A 16,951-nucleotide genomic window follows, 5' to 3' on the forward strand; every position below is an offset into this window, starting at 1 on the left:
GGTTCCCCTTCCTTCCCTCCTCCGTGGTTCGCTTTGAAACGGAGAAGAGCCGCTGAGTGGGGAGGAGAGAGGGACAGAGAGCCTGCTTCTTTAAAGGAGCAAAGCGGGAGAGGAGAGGAGCCTTCTCCCCTTATACCCCTCTTCTTCATTATTAGCAGCATCCTTCTCCACCCACCCCACGCGTGCTCCTTGTCCCTTGAGTGCTTTTCCTTCCCTCCCCACTTAAAACGTGGTTACAAAGCACGGATCCACATGGATCCTCAGGATTTTTGCACTGGGTCACCCCGAATTCACCATCAGATCACATAGCATGTCCATGGCTACATCTTGCACCAAAAAAATCACGCACCCACTGTTGCCTGGGGCTGCAGTGGTGCAAAAACGTGGTTACAAAGCATGGATCCACATGGATACTCAGGATTTTTGCATTGGGCTACTCCAAACTCACTGTCAGATCACATGTCTGTGGCCACAGCATGAACCACAAAAATCATATATCCACTATTTCGTTTCGAATATTTTTTTCCTGGTTTTCCTCCTCTAAAAACTATGTGCGTGTTATGGTCTGGTGCGTGTTATAGAGCGAAAAATACGGTATCTTGAGACGGTGTAAGACATCTTCCTATGTGGTCTGTATGCACATAAGAGAGAGCCATTCTGCCTTGCAAACCAGGGAACATGAGAACGCAAGAGGCTGCAGGATCAGGCCAATGGCTCATCTCGCCCACAGTGGCCAACCAGCAAGCAGAATTTGAGCACAAGAGCAAACTCTTTCCCCTCCTGCGGTTTCCAGCAACTGGTACAAGTGGTACCTCGGGTTACATACACTTCAGGTTACTGACTCCGCTAACCCAGAAATAGTGCTTCAGGTTAAGAACTTTGCTTCAGGATGAGAACAGAACTCTTGCTCCAGCGGCGCGGCGGCAGCAGGAGGCCCCATTAGCTAAAGTGGTGCTTCAGGTTAAGAACAACCTGAAACTGTTCTTGACCTGAAGCACCACTTTAGCTAATGGGGCCTCCTGCTGCTGCTGCTGTGCCACTGGATCACGAGTTCTGTTCTCACGGACCTCCGAAACGAATTACGTACTTAACCTGAGGTACCACTGTATTCAGAAGCATTGCAGCTCCCCAACTGCAGCGGCGGAGGAAAGCCATTGTTGCTGTTAGCCATTGATAGCCGCCTCCGCCATGGATTTGCTAATCATCTTTTAAAGGCATCCAAGTTGGCGGTCGTCACTGTCTCCTGGGCAAGTTCCATAGCACAGCTAAGCACTACATGAAGATGTACTTGTACTGAATCTTCCAACATTCAGTTGTATGCCCATGAGTTCTAGTGCTATGAGAGGAGAGAGAGAGAAAAAGGCTCTGTCAACTTTCTCCATGGCATGAATAACTTTATAAACGTCATCATGTCGCCTCTTACTTGTCTTTTCTATAAACAATTCCCCCCCCCCCCAAACACTGCAACCTTTTCTTGTGCCTTATGAATTTCCCTACCCGGTAAATTTCACTGTCTCGGGAACAGCTTTCGACAAGACGGCCTGATTTGGTACAAGGGCATACCATGAGATTGCAACAACTCCCAAGATGTTCCCTAGTGTTTGTGGCAATGGTCAAAACAGGTCCTGATGAAAGCTCAGGAATAGAGCATCTGCTTTTTATGCAGAAGTTTCCTGGAATCTCTGGTTAAGCAGGTTGGGTACCAGGTGATGAGAAAGACTCTTCTCTGCCTGAGATGCTGGAGAGTTACTGCCAGTCAGAACAGACAATTGATGAACCAGTAACCTCACCTGGTATATGGCTGCTTACTATCTCCCAGTGATTGTGGGAAAGGAGTACTGTATAAGAAAATGTACCCAGGTCTCCTAACTAAAAGGGAGCTGGGTTGAAATCGGAATTCAGAAATCTGTATCAGTTGATTTCCAGAGTAAATGAAGAGAAACTAGGAGATGGAGGAGAACAGCACAGGGGGAAGAAGTTCGACAATCTGCTGGAATTTCAGATGGCAAGAGAAGCTTGAAAGGCATCTGAAGCAAAGGCCATTTCCCCCACCTACTGAGGCTAGCTGAGCCAAGGGGAGCATTAATCTTGCCTATCAAAAAGGCTCAGAATCTGCAGAGGAGACTTAAGTACCAGGAGAGTGTTTTGAATAAGATGGTGAAGTCACTAAAGACTAAAACAGCTGAATATCAATTGTTTAGAATTGAGCTTTTTACAAGCAAGGGGTAGAATTGGAGTCTAGTGGGGATAGACAGATCAATTTTCCCAGGCCATACCACTTTCACATTTCTTCAGTTAACTTCTCATTTTTACATAAATCTGCAATAATATTAAAAAAAACAACAACCATGAAAAGCTGCATTTAAATATATACTTTTGAACATATTTTCTCATAGGATAATTCATTTCTAAATATAATTTACCCCAAAGTACTCATTGCTAAAAGCAATTGATACTTTTTTTAGCTTGAACTGCCTCATAAAATTCTGAGACGCACAAAATCCAAAAGACGAACGGTTCTAAACTGCAGATTCATTCAAGAAGTGTGGATCAGGTTGGTTTGTATCAAAATTCAAAAAAGATCAACTTTCTCAGCATAGGCGCCAACTCCTAGAAGCCCAGGTCCCTTCAGCCACCCCAAAATTGATGGGCATTGCTAATCAAATTGTGCCTTGCATTTGATGGGGTGGGGTGGGGCGGGGCACTCCTGGAGTCTGCACAACAACATATGAACAAGCATGGAGACTGCACAGTGGATCACATGGTGGCTCACAGCATCACCTGGGCCAGGTAGCTGTGTATCCTAGGGCCTAAAGGATTTAGCTATCCAGTCTACTGATGTCTCATGAAAAGTTCTGGAGTGCTAGGGGAAGGAATGCATACAAACTTGCCAAAAAAATAAAGGGGGGTTAAGAACAGTAGTTGTGGAACTGAGTTGCCAGTCTTGCTGACCCCTGTCTCTAGAGATATAGGAGGAATTAATGCTGAGTGTGATGAAAATTACCGAACAAATAGATAAGGACATAAAAATGGCCAACTGAATTTCTACTTGTTCCATCAGTGGTGATGCTTCAGAAGTATTGCTGCCAGCATTAAGGTACCTTGAAGATTCTGGACGTTCTGCCTCCTTTAACCCCATTAGCAGCTCCTCACTTGCTATCACCAGCTCCCCAGAGACCTTTGCCCTTCCGCACTTTCTTGTCTTCGCAGTCCGTGCAGAGGGAAAAAAAGAAAGATGCAAGAGGCCAATTGGTTGATGACTCAGCTCAGCTCCCAGGGCTCCCATGTGCAGATCAGGTAACCACTGAGAATCTCATCTGCCCTCTGTTCCAGGGCTTGCCAAATTTACACTAGTTACTATCATGCTAGGTCCATTATCTTATATAATCCAGTAGGTATTGTTTTAGAGTAAGGCCCCCTTCTACTTTAGCCTTGCATTTTTGTAAATGGTGGACCTTCTCTGCAGCCTGCAATGACCTTCAACATGGGTTTCTCATCCAGTTATGAACATTATCAAAACATCAGGTAGTTCTTACCCATAGCACCAGTGATGCATTTGATATCCAGGAACACACAATATCCCTCAGACCATAGGAAGCAACTCCTAGGGGCCAAGGTCCATTCATCCACCCCAATAAAATATTAGAGGGGGTTGGGGCCCCCCCCAAAGATGATGGTCACTGTCATTCAAATGGTGTGTGTGTGTGCACTGCATCTTGTGATCAATTATGTGGGGCAGGGCTTACCTGGGCCCCCACAATAATTTATTCAAGTTGGCCCCCTTGCCTCAGACCAATAATCCAGAATAAATTACAGTCTGGGGTGGAGGCAGGGGCTTGGCAGTTATTCCCTGGAAGTGTGTGTTCACACTCTACTTTCATGGTGCTATGGATCCTGGTCTTTGCAGTTACAGTGGTACCTCAGGTTACATACGCTTCAGGTTACATACGCTTCAGGTTACAGACTCCGCTAACCCAGAAATATTATCTCGGGTTAAGAACTTTGCTTCAGGATGAGAACAGAAATCGTGTGGTGGCAGAGGGAGGCCCCATTAGCTAAAGTGGTGCTTCAGGTTAAGAACAGTTTCAGGTTAAGAACAGACCTCCAGAACAAATTAAGTACTTAACCTGAGGTACCACTGTACTAAAAACAACCCACAAATTCTTCATGAAATGCACACACAGATGCCAACAGAGCCCATTCAACACAATGAGCAGAAGAACCCTCAAGGGCAGCAGGACTGGGATACCCCATTCTGAAGTAAGCAAAGTACCTCGGGTTACATACGCTTCAGGTTACATACGCTTCAGGTTACAGACTCTGCTAACCCAGAAATAGTACCTCGGGTTAAGAACTTTGCTTCAGGATGATAACAGAAATCGTGCTCTGGCGGTGCGGCGGCAGCAGGAGGCCCTGTTAGCTAAAGTGGTGCTTCAGGTTAAGAACAGTTTCAGGTTAAGAACAGACCTCCGGAACGAATTAAGTACTTAACCCGAGGTACCACTGTACAGTAATATACATTAGCATCAAAGGAAGGGAGCCCCTAAATTGCCTTGCCTCATCACCACACGCGCAAAAGCACCTTGTGTGCATGACACAATATTGTGGACCTTATGAAGCACACAACCACACCATCTCCCCCCTTGACAACTAAGAACTGCCTGGGCCTCTACAGCATCTGCTAGCCCATTTCTACCTTTCATTGCTGTGTTCTGGTTCATTCCTCCCTGCCTGCCTGCCTGCCTGCCTGGAAAAAGAACAGATCTAGGTCATTCACTATAAACACACACACACCTCAGAGCATGAGTCACTGCCTAACTAAGAGATTGTTTTCTCATAGTCTCAGCATCCAGCAGCTTCCTACAGACAATGGAGAATCCTATCAGCTGCCTAGCCTGGAGAATGATAGAAAATTCCTCTCTCCACTCACAATTCAGTTCAATGACATTCAATTGGCAGAGGGGAGAAAACATAGGTTTGGTTTGGTTCGGTTTGGTTCATTCAGGCCTCGGGTAGCTAGTTAAGATCAGAAGCATCCAAAAGATGAGTACCTCCAGGCTGATCAGATTTTTTGCAAGTGTATTCTGCAGCATGCAATAATGGTCCATCCGTGGAGGATTTATACTGGACCATCCACACATCGTTTTGCTTCCCTAGTGTTACTGTATTATTGCCGTCTGGAGGGCTCCTTTTACACTTTGGTGCAACAAAAGCATTTAAAAAAACCCAGAACATACTGTTGCTTGCCACCTCAATCACTCAGCGGTGCAAGATTCCAGGGGTTCTGGGGACTTACCCAGAGTTCGTGTTTCCCTGGAATGAGAGACAGCAGACAACACTGTGGTGTTTGTATGATATATAGTTTATATACACATACTGTATTTTTCCGTGTATAAGACTAGGTTTTCCCCCTAAAAAATAATGTTCAAAATTTGGGGGCATCTTATACATGGATAGATCTTCCGCTATTTTCTCAAATCGAACCCCCCCAATGTCTTATGCATTGGGGGCGTCTTATAGATGGGAAAATACAGTGTGTACAAGCAATGAACAGCAATAACACCCCAAGAGGGCCTTTCTTTTCCCATAGCAAGCCTTGGATTCCAGCAGAAATCAGGTGTGGCTCTGTCTCCCAGCTGCCAAGCCCTGCAGCCCTGCTTCTAGCTTCCAGCTTGCACACACAATTCCCAATTCTAAACTCTGACTTTTGTCTTTCTAACTACCAGTGAGTTGACACTATCTGGCACGGAGCCATTTCCTTTGTTACCCTAATGGCCCATACTTAGAAAGGTCATTACTTCATGAGGAATCAAGCCTAGCTATTCCAGGAATTGAATCCATGCTGGATCCAGGAATTAGAAGTGGGCTCAGGCATACAGCCTAACCCTGCCACCCCAATGTTCCAGGATTTCAGCAAGAAGCTACAGAGCATGTACCAATTGGAATTAAGCAGTATATCGACCAAAAACGTATGCAGGCACAAACAGAAATGAAAGTTAGATTTTGTATAACCACCCTGCTATCAGCAAGAGGGGCTGGTAGTTAGAAAAAGACAAAGGCAAGAATGGAGTTTTGCAGAGAAGTGAAGAAAAGCAGCAAGCTGGAGAGAGAGTCAGAGCAATGTTTGACTTCTGTTTTAATTCAGGGCTGCAGCTATGGGAGAAAAAAGACCTTTTGGGTCTGTTAATGCTGTGCACCCCTCCACTGTAGGCTCAGGTTGTAAATATGTGTAAATAAACCTTCTATCATAAAGACACAACAGTCTCCTCTGTGCCTCATTCCGAAAAGAAACATGAACCTTGCTAAGGGCCTGGAACCTCAGGAATCTCACCCCAGGAATGCTCAGAGATTGGGGTGGTGTGTCACAATATATATGTTATTTATGTTGTTGGCATCCATCTGTCTCGAGAGACAATGGAGTGCGCCTCTGGGGGGGAAGTCAAACTGCTGCATCAGCAGCACCAAAATGACCTTCCCAGGATGCAAGGCAATGCAATGTGTATGGAGGTCCTGGACTGCTCAGATGACAAGACCCCCCTCTAGTTATAAAATACAAAGAACAAAAGGAAGTCTGGTGTTCCAGAATTATACTGACATATAGAGACAATGGGGATATAGGTAAAGGTAGAGGTACCCCTGCCCGTACGGGCCAGTCTTGCCAGACTCTAGGGTTGTGCGCTCATCTCACTCTATAGGCCGGGAGCCAGCGCTGTCCGCAGACACTTCCGGGTCACGTGGCCAGCGTGACAAGCTGCATCTGGCGAGCCAGCGCAGCACACGGAAACGCCGTTTACCTTCCCGCTGGTAAGCAGTCCCTATTTATCTACTTGCACCCGGAGGTGCTTTCGAACTGCTAGGTTGGCAGGCGCTGGGACCGAACGACGGGAGCGCACCCCGCCGCGGGGATTCGAACCGCCAACCATGCGATCGGCAAGTCCTAGGCGCTGAGGTTTTACCCACAGCGCCACCCGCGTCCCGGGGATATAGGTAGCCAAACCTAAATAACAGGATACATAAAGAAAATAGATCTACAAGAGGCCCATTTGAAAAAGGAGAGGAGAAAATATATCAAAAAAGATTCATAGCATCCCTTAATACCCTAAAACATATATAAAAAGGTAATATTCATATATAATACATAAATACCTTTCTAACCTCACATTATCATAATGCACATTCTGATAATTGATGAAACAGTTCCACCTCTAGTAGCTCGTATCTGCTACCTCTTCCTTCCAGGAACACCCCTTTTTCGATTGCCTGTTTCCCTGGGGCAAGACACAGCAAGCCAAAAGTCCTCAAGGAATCCTGGATACGTTTGGGGAGGGCAGAACGCCACAGAGTTCCTTGCATGGCTCCATCTGAAAGGTATCCACCAGGGATCCTGCTGACAAGAGTCTCGGCCTGGCAATTCAGTTGTCTACCAGTCAGGAACATCATAAAATCTTGGCAGCTGCTGGGTGGATTAAATCAGAAGCTCGCACATCACATACCGGGGCTGCTTTGCATGCCTGGCTGCGGTGACAAGCGCTCCTCCAGGGAACAGATGGCTACAACTCAGCTTAAAGTGACAGGTACAGGGCTGGTGCTTCTGCTTGGGGAAGGGGGGGGGAGAGACTTGAGGGAACAGGTGGGGGCCATATGCCCTTTTCACTTCAGCCAGGTCTAATCCCTGGGGATTATACTCGACTCCTGCGGAAAAATCCACCACGGGTAGAGCTCACAGCTGCGGCTTGCGACATCAGCACAAAAAGCATCAGTGGAAGCACCAAAGGGCTGTGTTCACCTCGGTGGTGCTTGTATTGTGTAGTGACCACATCTGGGTGCAGTGAAATGGTGCCCCAGTTATATCCGAACAATGGAATCCTTCCCAGTAAATACCCAGGAAGTGTAAAACAACTTAACTGAAGGGAAGAGTCATAGCTCAACAACAGAACTCATGCAGAAAGCCCCATTGCTAGCTAGGGCTGGGGAAAGGACCTGTCTCGACTCCCTCAGCACTTTTTGACTCAGACTTGGGATCAAAGACTCTGGAGACAGACAAGGAGGCATGGGAGGAGAAGGCTGGAATAGATGGAAGCCTTTTTCTGCTTCCAAACACATCTGGCTCTAATGCCATTACTGATCCTTCCCCTTCTGTGGGGCAGAAAGTCTCAATTGGGGGGGGAGGGATTGGTAATCGGTAAGGAAAAGATCCAGTGAGTGTGAACCAGGTAGCAGTGGTGTAGGTGGCAGTGGTGTAAAAAAAGCAAGGGAATGGATGGCAGGAGAGGAGTCACGGATCGCGAATCTGGAAGAGGACCCTGACCCCCCCCCCATCCAAACAATGACTATCATCAGTGCAAGTAAGGGAAAAAAACACATTTTCATTTTTTAAAAATCATCAATACTGTTTTATTGATTTTATAGTATAGTACAGTACAGTTAGAGGGACGCGGGTGGCGCTGTGGGTAAAACCTCAGTGCCTAGGACTTGCCGATCGCATGGTCGGCGGTTCGAATCCCCGCGGTGGGGTGAGCTCCCGTCTTTTGGTCCCAGCTCCTGCCCACCTAGCAGTTCGAAAGCACCCCTAAGTGCAAGTAGATAAATAAAGGTAAAGGTACCCCTGCCCGTATGGGCCAGTCTTGACAGACTCTAGGGTTGTGCGCTCATCTCACTCTAGAGGCCGGGAGCCAGCGCTGTCCGCAGACACTTCCGGGTCACGTGGCCAGCGTGACGAAGCTGCTCTGGCGAACCGGCACCAGAGCAGCACACGGAACGCCGTTTACCTTCCCGCTATAAAGCGGTACCTTTTTATCTACTTGCACTTAAGAGTGCTTTCAAACTGCTAGGTGGGCAGGAGCTGGGACCAAATGACGGGAGCTCACCCCGTCGCGGGGATTCGAACCGCCAACCATGCAATCGGCAAGTCCTAGGTGCTGAGGTTTTACCCACAGTGCCACCCGCTGTAAATAGGTACCGCTTTATAGCGGGAAGGTAAACGGCGTTTACGTGTGCTGCGCTGGTGCTGGCCCGCCAGAGCAGCTTCGTCACGCTGGCCACGTGACCCGGAAGTGTCTCCGGACAGCGCTGGCCCCCGGCCTCTTAAGTGAGATGGGCGCACAACCCTAGAGTCTGTCAAGACTGGCCCGTACGGGCAGGAGTACCTTTACCTTTACAGTACAGTACATTGATTGCTTTCATTTTATGGATCAATGGTCTCATTAGATAGTAAAATTCATGTTAAATTTCTATTTTAGGAGTTGTTTTTTATCATTGGAAAGGATTAATCCATTTTTCATAACTTTCTATGGGAAAGCACGCCTTTGTTTTGGAACGCTTTGGTTTTGGAACAGACTTTCGGAACAGATTAAGTCTGAGAACCAAGGTACCAAGAAACCAAGTATACCTGAAGGTGCGTCTCCACCTCCATCGTTCTGCCCGGACACTGAGGTCCAGCGCCAAGGGCCTTCTGGCGGTTCCCTCACTGCGAGAAGCCAAGTTACAGGGAACCAGGCAGAGGGCCTTCTCGGTAGTGGTGCCCGCCCTGTGGAACACGCTCCCACCAGATGTCAAAGAGAAAAATAACTACCAAACTTTTAGAAGACATCTAAAGGCAGCCCTGTTTAGGGAAGCTTTTAATGTTTAATAGGTTATAGTATTTTAGTGTTGTGTTGGAAGCCGGCCAGTGTGGGGTGGGGGGACCCAGCCAGATGGGCGGGGTATAAATAAATTATTATTATTATTATTATTATTATTATTATTATTATTATTATTATTACTATTATATTATGTCCCACTTTTTCCCTTGACAGGGACTTATGGCAGCTTATCACTAAAATTTTATTTCCTTCCATTTATCTGTGGAAGCCATACACAATCCCTTCCCTCACACATTTTTTCTTTACGACAATACTGTGAGGTAGAATTGGCAGACATTTGTAATTGGCTCAAGGTGGCCAATTTATGCGTGTATATAATGCATATGTGTGTGGCAAGATCAAATGAAGGAGAAGTCTCCTGATGTAGAATAGGATGTCCTTATTTTCACCAGAGAAGCTTTAAAAGGTATGCACTCTCTCCCAAGACAAGCAGCCGCCTCTGGAGAAGGGCAGAGACACAGACACCTAGACATAGTACCAGCTTACAACCTAGACATTCCTACAGGAATTGAGGTTCTCGCCTGTATTCCAGGCTGCACTCTGCCTCAGCTTTAGAACTTGGCAGGTGGGAGTGGAAACTTTTTGGAACAACTTCTTAGCTCCTATGCAGTCTTGAACTCCTTGTCACTGTTCTGGGCCTTGCAAAGCTCAGTCCTTTCTCCTAGTGTGGGCTCCTCCTTGCCAACCCTTTGGTTTCCAAAAATCCTGGGACTGGATTAGCTCCTTTCCTGCTGCAGAGTCTGTAGTGTTACTATGCTTTAATAATAATAAAAATCACTTCGGCTGTTGTGTTTTCTGCAGGGAGGGACCAGAAGAACTCCTCTCTGAAATCCTGGAGAGCTGCTGCCAATCAACGTAGGCCAGGTATCCCCAAGCTCGGCCCTCCAGCTGTTTTCGGACTACAACTCTCATCATCCCTAGCTAACAGGACCAGTGGTCAGGGATGATGGGAGTTGTAGTCCCAAAACAGCTGGAGGGCCGGGTTTGGGGATGCCTGGCGTAGGCAATACGAGCTAAACAGACCAATGGACTGACTTGGTGTAAGGCATCTTTCTGTGCTCCTATGAGACTTGATTATCAGCTGCTTGGGGGCAGGGGAACCGCAGCGAAGGGCAGTCAGCCTTATGCCCTGCTTGCGGACTTCCCGGAAGCATCGGACTGGCCACTGTGACAAATGAAATGCCAAACAACTTCCTCTTTCCTGAATTTTTCAAAGGCAGATTGTGTTCTGGACTATTTTTGCAGGCTCCCTTTTCTTTGGAGAAGACATCACAGACTATCATTGGTTTAAAGGCTCTTTATTTGCAGAAGGAATGGTTGAAGTGCAGTGTCCACAGTTATTTATTTGTGTGTTTATTTAAAGCATTTAGAAGCTGCTTAATATTTTCAAATGAGATCATAAAAACAGTAAAGAGCACCATTAAAAAGCTGGTTGAAAGAGGAATAATCATAATAATATAATAATAATAATTTATTATTTGTACCTCGCCCATCTAGCTGGGTTTCCCCAGCCACTCTGGGCAGCTTCCAACAAAGATTAAAAATACATTAAAATGTCACACATTAAAAACTTCCCTAAATAGGGCTGCCTTCAGATGTCTTCTGAATGTCAGGTAGTTGTTTATCTCTTTGACATCTGATGGGAGGGCGTTCCACAGGGTGGGCACCACTACCGAGAAGGCCCTCTGCCTGGTTCCCTGTAGCTTTGCTTCTCGCAGTGAGGGAACAGCCAGAAGGCCCTCGGCGCTGGACCTCAGTGTCCGGGTAGAACGATGGGGGTGGAGACGCTCCTTCAGGTATACTGGGCTGAGGCTGTTTAGGAAGGCCTTCAGTAGATGCCAAAAAGACAAGACCTGCCACTTTAGCTGGACATGCTGAAAAATGAACCTGCCTAGCATGTGGTCAGTCTCTGTGCTATGACCCTTTCTATTTACATTTAACTGCCTGGTAACAAAAAGGCACCCTGGGGAGTGGTACACATGTTCCAGGCAACCTGTAAGCAGCCAAATGTGTGAAGCGGAAGTTCTGGATTCCTTTTCTCAGTCTCTCTTAAAGGCCAGATCCAGTTTACCGGAGCCTTGATTTCTTTGTGTGGCCATCTTGCTAACCTCTTCTATGCTTGCCCTGGGTCTTCCCACCCACAGCTCCTGCTGCAACTGCATCACGGTGTTATCTAAGGACAGCTGCCTACTAACTTTTGCTGCTTAGCCCAGAGGACACTACACTGCTGAGAAAGGCTTTTAGCGTTTCTCACACATCTCCCACGTCAGGCTAATTAAATATGGGGCTTCTGGAAGCTTGACCGAACCCAGTGATTGCTCCTATCCCATAGCAGTAGCTATTCGCTGTTGGTGGAGAATGCCGTTATTACTGCTTGCACTAATGTGCCACAGCTATGAACTCCTTGGGATAGCGAGCATCTTCCTAGCCACAAAATAACTTGATTTCATTCTTGTTGCATGATTATCTCTAGGGAAATGCAGAACCAAACATCACTGCTCTCTCCACCCACCCACTGAATGCACAGTCATTGTGCTGCTATCAGTTCGGATCAAAATACAGCTTGCCATGGCTTTTCAAGGCTGATGATCAGGTCGGCAGGGAGATGGACAGAAGTCCATGGCCTTTCTTAGTTATTAATGAACAAGCTGAATTCCTAGCACTGCCCTATAACATAAATTCTCAGGGCAGCTCACCAGAAACGCAACTAAAATACCATATAAAATGAAAACTTAAAAGTACAAATAAAACTTTTTTTTTTTAAAAAAAGGACTACTAAGACCTTCTGTGTAACATCTTATTGTGCAATGTGCTCTCCTGTCTTTATACAGTGGTACCTCAGGTTACATACGCTTCAGGTTACAGACTCCGCTAAACCATAAATAGTGCTTCAGGTTAAGAACTTTGCTTCAAGATGAGAACAGAAATCGTGCCCCGGCAGCGCAGTGGCAGCAGGAGGCCCCATTAGTTAAGTGGTGCTTCAGGTTAAGAACAGTTTCAGGTTAAGTACGGACCTCCGGAATGAATTAAGTACTTAACCCGAGGTACCACTGTACATTTATGCTCACAGAACCACTTCTAGAGGTGATGGTGCTCTATTTCTTCTGTTAGGGAACTGAATCATGGGGAGACCCAGTGGAGACTGGGACATTAGGGAGAATGGGGTCACTGCCCCACCAAGTTCTGTCTGTCCTTAACCAACCCTCACCTGCCTGCCTCCATACAATCAGTTGAGGGGGAGGCACTAGTTGTCTGCCACCTTCTCCTCAGTCTCAAGGCAGATCCACACCAATCCCCCCGGAACCCTCAGCCAGGGCCGTCTTAAGCATATTCGGTGCCCTCCCCCCATTTCCCAGAGTTGTCCACCTTTTTTTAGGGAGGACGGCGCTGCCGGCAGGGCTGGAGGAGGTGGGCAGTGGCTGCAGGGCGGCTCCTCCGGCAGGGAAGAAGTGGGGGCTGGACGCGGCACCTCCCAGCTCAGCTAGCCGCTTCGTGCTGTGGTGGCCACAGCAGACGGAGACTCTGGGCACAGCACTGCTTCGGCGTGGCATGGCGGAGGCGGGCAAGGGCGGCGAGCTGATGCCGGGAGGCGCCGCATCCAACCTCCACCTCTTCCCTGGCGCCCTCCAGAATTTGGCACCCTGGCGCCCCGCACCACTAGCCTCTATGGGTAAGACGCCCCTGCCCTCAGCCAGTGTCTAATCTATCTAACCACTGGCACTAGACCTACTAGGTTTTCCACTGAGGATTCTCCATTATTTTTTCTCATCCCTCCCTCACCCTCTGCTTTGAGGAACACCGTGCCTAACGAAAAACTTGCTACACTTTGTGACACTTGGTTGGTCTTAATAAAAATATTGCCCAACGATGGATGCAGTAATTAATTGTCATTCACAAAACATTTTAACAGAGGTGGAACAGGATTGGGTTTGTACATTGCCCCGAGTTCCTTGGAGGAAGGGGGGAATATGTGCAATAAGGTAAATGAATAAATTAGAATAAAAGACGGCAGGCTTCTTTCCTTCCAGCTCTAAATTAGCCATAATATAAGGAACGCAGGTACCTCTTTCCACTGCATTTCCCCCAAATACAGGTTCTTTCTCAGCTTCGAGAAGTTGTAAAAAGATACAAGGTCAATAGCTAGAAAATCTGGGTTGTCTTGCACTAAGCCAGATTCACTGCCGCTTGGACGCAATGCAGAGATAATTGGCTTCTGTAATGAAGATGCATGATAAAAAATTAGAGAGACTTTAAATACAGCCTTAAGTATGTTTACTTAAAAGTAAGGTCCTCTGCTTCTGATGGGCTTATTCCTATATAACTGTATATAGGAGTGCCTCCACAGCCGACTATGTTACGATACTGTATTTTAGCAATGCTTAAATTCTGGAATAAAATTGCAGGAAAAGATTCAAGAGGCACATTTACAGGGCCCTGTAGAATTGTAAACTAGTGTCATTTGTTGTTTGCAAATAGAAATGTATTAAAAGCTGACAGGCTGAAATTCAAACCCCACTTTCCTAGGATTAAGGAGCTATGGGTGAGATATAAGATTCTTTGCTGCACGAAATACGCATCGGGGTTAAACCAGAAGAAAACTAGAGTAGAACGCTACAGTGGAGCTGTGTGTTGGAATTTTATAGGAATGCATGACAGCAAGATCAAGAGCAGAACCAGGAATCACCAAGGTACATGTTAACGTAGTTTGAGACGCAATCCTGTAATTCTTTACTATAATAACTTTGTCCAGAGGGGTAGCCATGTAAGTCTGTTGAAACAAAGCCACAGAACTTTGTAGCACTTAACTAACAAATTTATGAAAGAATAAGCTGTTTGTAGACTGCAGTCCATTTCTTCAGATGAATTAAGTGTTAGCCTAAGTTTCAGGTGGGGGATAATTGTAAATGTGAGTTTAGAGGGAAATGACTTAACAGACTTAACAGTTGCCATTCACAAAGCAGGGCTGGTGATAACACAAACATCCTTCAATTGGTAAGAGAATTAACTGGTGTAGTGTGATTGTTTAAAAAACTGATTCAAGCCAGAGGTGATAAAATGGAACTTCCTCATAAATTGTAAATCAGTGGTTTAAAGTTTGCAACCTCCCTTTGGAGTTCTTTTGCTCAATAACAAGCCCCTTAAAGTCAGTGGCAGAGGGTCCTGGGAGAATGCAAACGCAAAAGCCCATTTCTCATGTCCAATTTGTGTGTCTATTTATTCTGGCCTGTTTGTCTTATGAGAATTGCTCCCAATCTCCCTTGGTTATTGTGATGTTTTCCAGATTCATTCCAACCATAACCGTATTCCTTCAAATGGTGCACTTCACTAATCATTGAGAGATTTAACACCCCCATCCTTGGTTCATTTACTTGGAAGAAATCCCCACATTTCAAAGGAATGTGTTCAAAGAATGTCTTTCAAATGAGTATGTTTAAGATTTAAAATAATCAGATTAATGCCACTGGTATATTTCAAGGTATCAAAACCAATGTTTGAAACTCCCATTGTTCTAGGCACATTTTGCGACAGGGGATTTCATTAGTGCAAGCAGTTTCTGAGCTCTGGGCACAGTACTGCACCTAAGATTTCAGATTAAAACTGCAGAGTGGAAGGAAAGGAGGACCTTTTTCTGCCTCCCCATTTCCAGCTACTGTCTGAAGACTGGAGAAGAGACCCTCTTAAGAATATTAGGGGGGTGGGCAGGGGAAGGACTAGACCATACGAAAAATGAATATAATATTTTAGCTGCAGTTAATTCATTTTCAGTTTTGTATTCTTGTTATAAAAAAACGCGCACCTAGATATTCAGTTATTGCACCCATAACCTAGGTTTAAAGTGCTATTCAGCTCCTAGCTTTCATATCTCAGTTTCTAACACTGATAAAAACAATCAGTTATAAAAGCCATGTCTATGGTTTGTTACCTTTTTCTCTGACTGGATGCCCTCCAGATGCTGTTGAACTACAACTCCCATCAGATCCATCCTGCAATAATGGAAGTTGAAATTAAAAATATAATTTTCATTTATTACCTACTCACTTCAACCTAATATGTTTTGCATCAATCTTAGGCTTCAACCTTAGCTACTTTCCCTCTTTCTCTCTTACCTCCCCTGCTCCCGAATAAAAAGTTATGGAAAATTCAAAAGCTTGCATGCTATTTTGTGATATTTTGGTCAGCCTCTTCAAGGTATTGCCCTTTCGGAATTTTTATTATGTGCCAACATGACTACCTTTTACATTTTGTGCATCTTGGTATTATTCAGCAACAACAAAAAACTAGCTGCCCAGTCACTTTTGGTCTGAGACATACCTTAGAATGGGCCGCGGGTGGCGCTGTGGGTTAAACCACAGTGCCTAGGACTTGCTGATCGAAAGGTCGGCGGTTCGAATCCCTGCACGACGGGGTGAGCTCCCATCGTTAGGTCCCAGCTCCTGCCCACCTAGCAGTTCGAAAGCACCCCTAAGTGCAAGTAGATAAATAGGGACCGCTTTCTAGCGGGAAGGTAAACGGCGTTTCTGTGTGCGGCGCTGGTGCTGGCTCGCCAGATGCAGCTTCATCACGCTGGCCACGTGACCCGGAAGTGTCTTCGGACAGCGCCGGCTCCCGGCCTCTTGAGCGAGATGAGCGCGCAACCTAGAGTCGGTCACGACTGGCCCTGACGGGCAGGGGTACCTTTACCTTTTATACCTTAGAATGCACCTTGAAAGCTGCGGCACTAGAGCACCACAATTGAGTAACATTTCTGTTTTTCCAAACTTACAAGGGCATAATCATTCCTCCATTACAATATTGTATTACTGAAATTTTACTGCTGTGTCTAGGATATGAAGATGAGCTTTAGATATGTGGCAGCTGTCCATATATTACCATCCTATTTTTATCACACCCTTCCTCCAAGGAGTTTGGTGTACACATTGTCTTCTTCCCCTCTCACTGATCTTTATCCTCACAGTAGTTTTGGGGTGCAAGTTACATTGAGAACGACTAGTCCAGGGCAACCCAGTAAGCTTCATGGCCAAGTGAGAACTTAGTCCAACACTCTTAACTGCAATACAGTGGTACCTCGCAAGACGAATGCCTCGCAAGACAAAAAACTCGCTAGACGAAAGGGTTTTTTTGTTTTTTGAGCTGCTTCGCAAGACAATTTTCCCTATGGGCTTGCTTCGCAAGACGGAAACGTCTTGCAAGTTTGTTTCCTTTTTCTTAACACCGTTAATACAGTTGCGACTTGACTTCGAGGAGCAACTCATAGAACGCGGTGTGGTAGCCTTTTTTGAGGTTTTTGAAGACTTTGGTGATTTTTGAAG

General features: G+C 46.0%; 1 long non-coding RNA gene across 1 annotated transcript; it reads right to left on the reverse strand.

Annotated features, from left to right (window-relative positions):
• Window positions 1-1,041: 1,041 nt before the first annotated feature.
• Window positions 1,042-15,957, reverse strand: LOC308574287. The gene is made up of 3 exons (XR_014002444.1): window positions 15,565-15,957; window positions 3,102-3,202; window positions 1,042-1,336 (listed from the first exon to the last, which is right to left on the reverse strand). It is a non-coding gene; the product is annotated as an uncharacterized lncRNA (long non-coding RNA).
• Window positions 15,958-16,951: the final 994 nt, after the last annotated feature.

Source organism: Podarcis bocagei (assembly GCF_964188305.1).
Source record: "Podarcis bocagei genome assembly, chromosome: 15".
Classification (NCBI taxonomy): domain Eukaryota; kingdom Metazoa; phylum Chordata; class Lepidosauria; order Squamata; family Lacertidae; genus Podarcis; species Podarcis bocagei.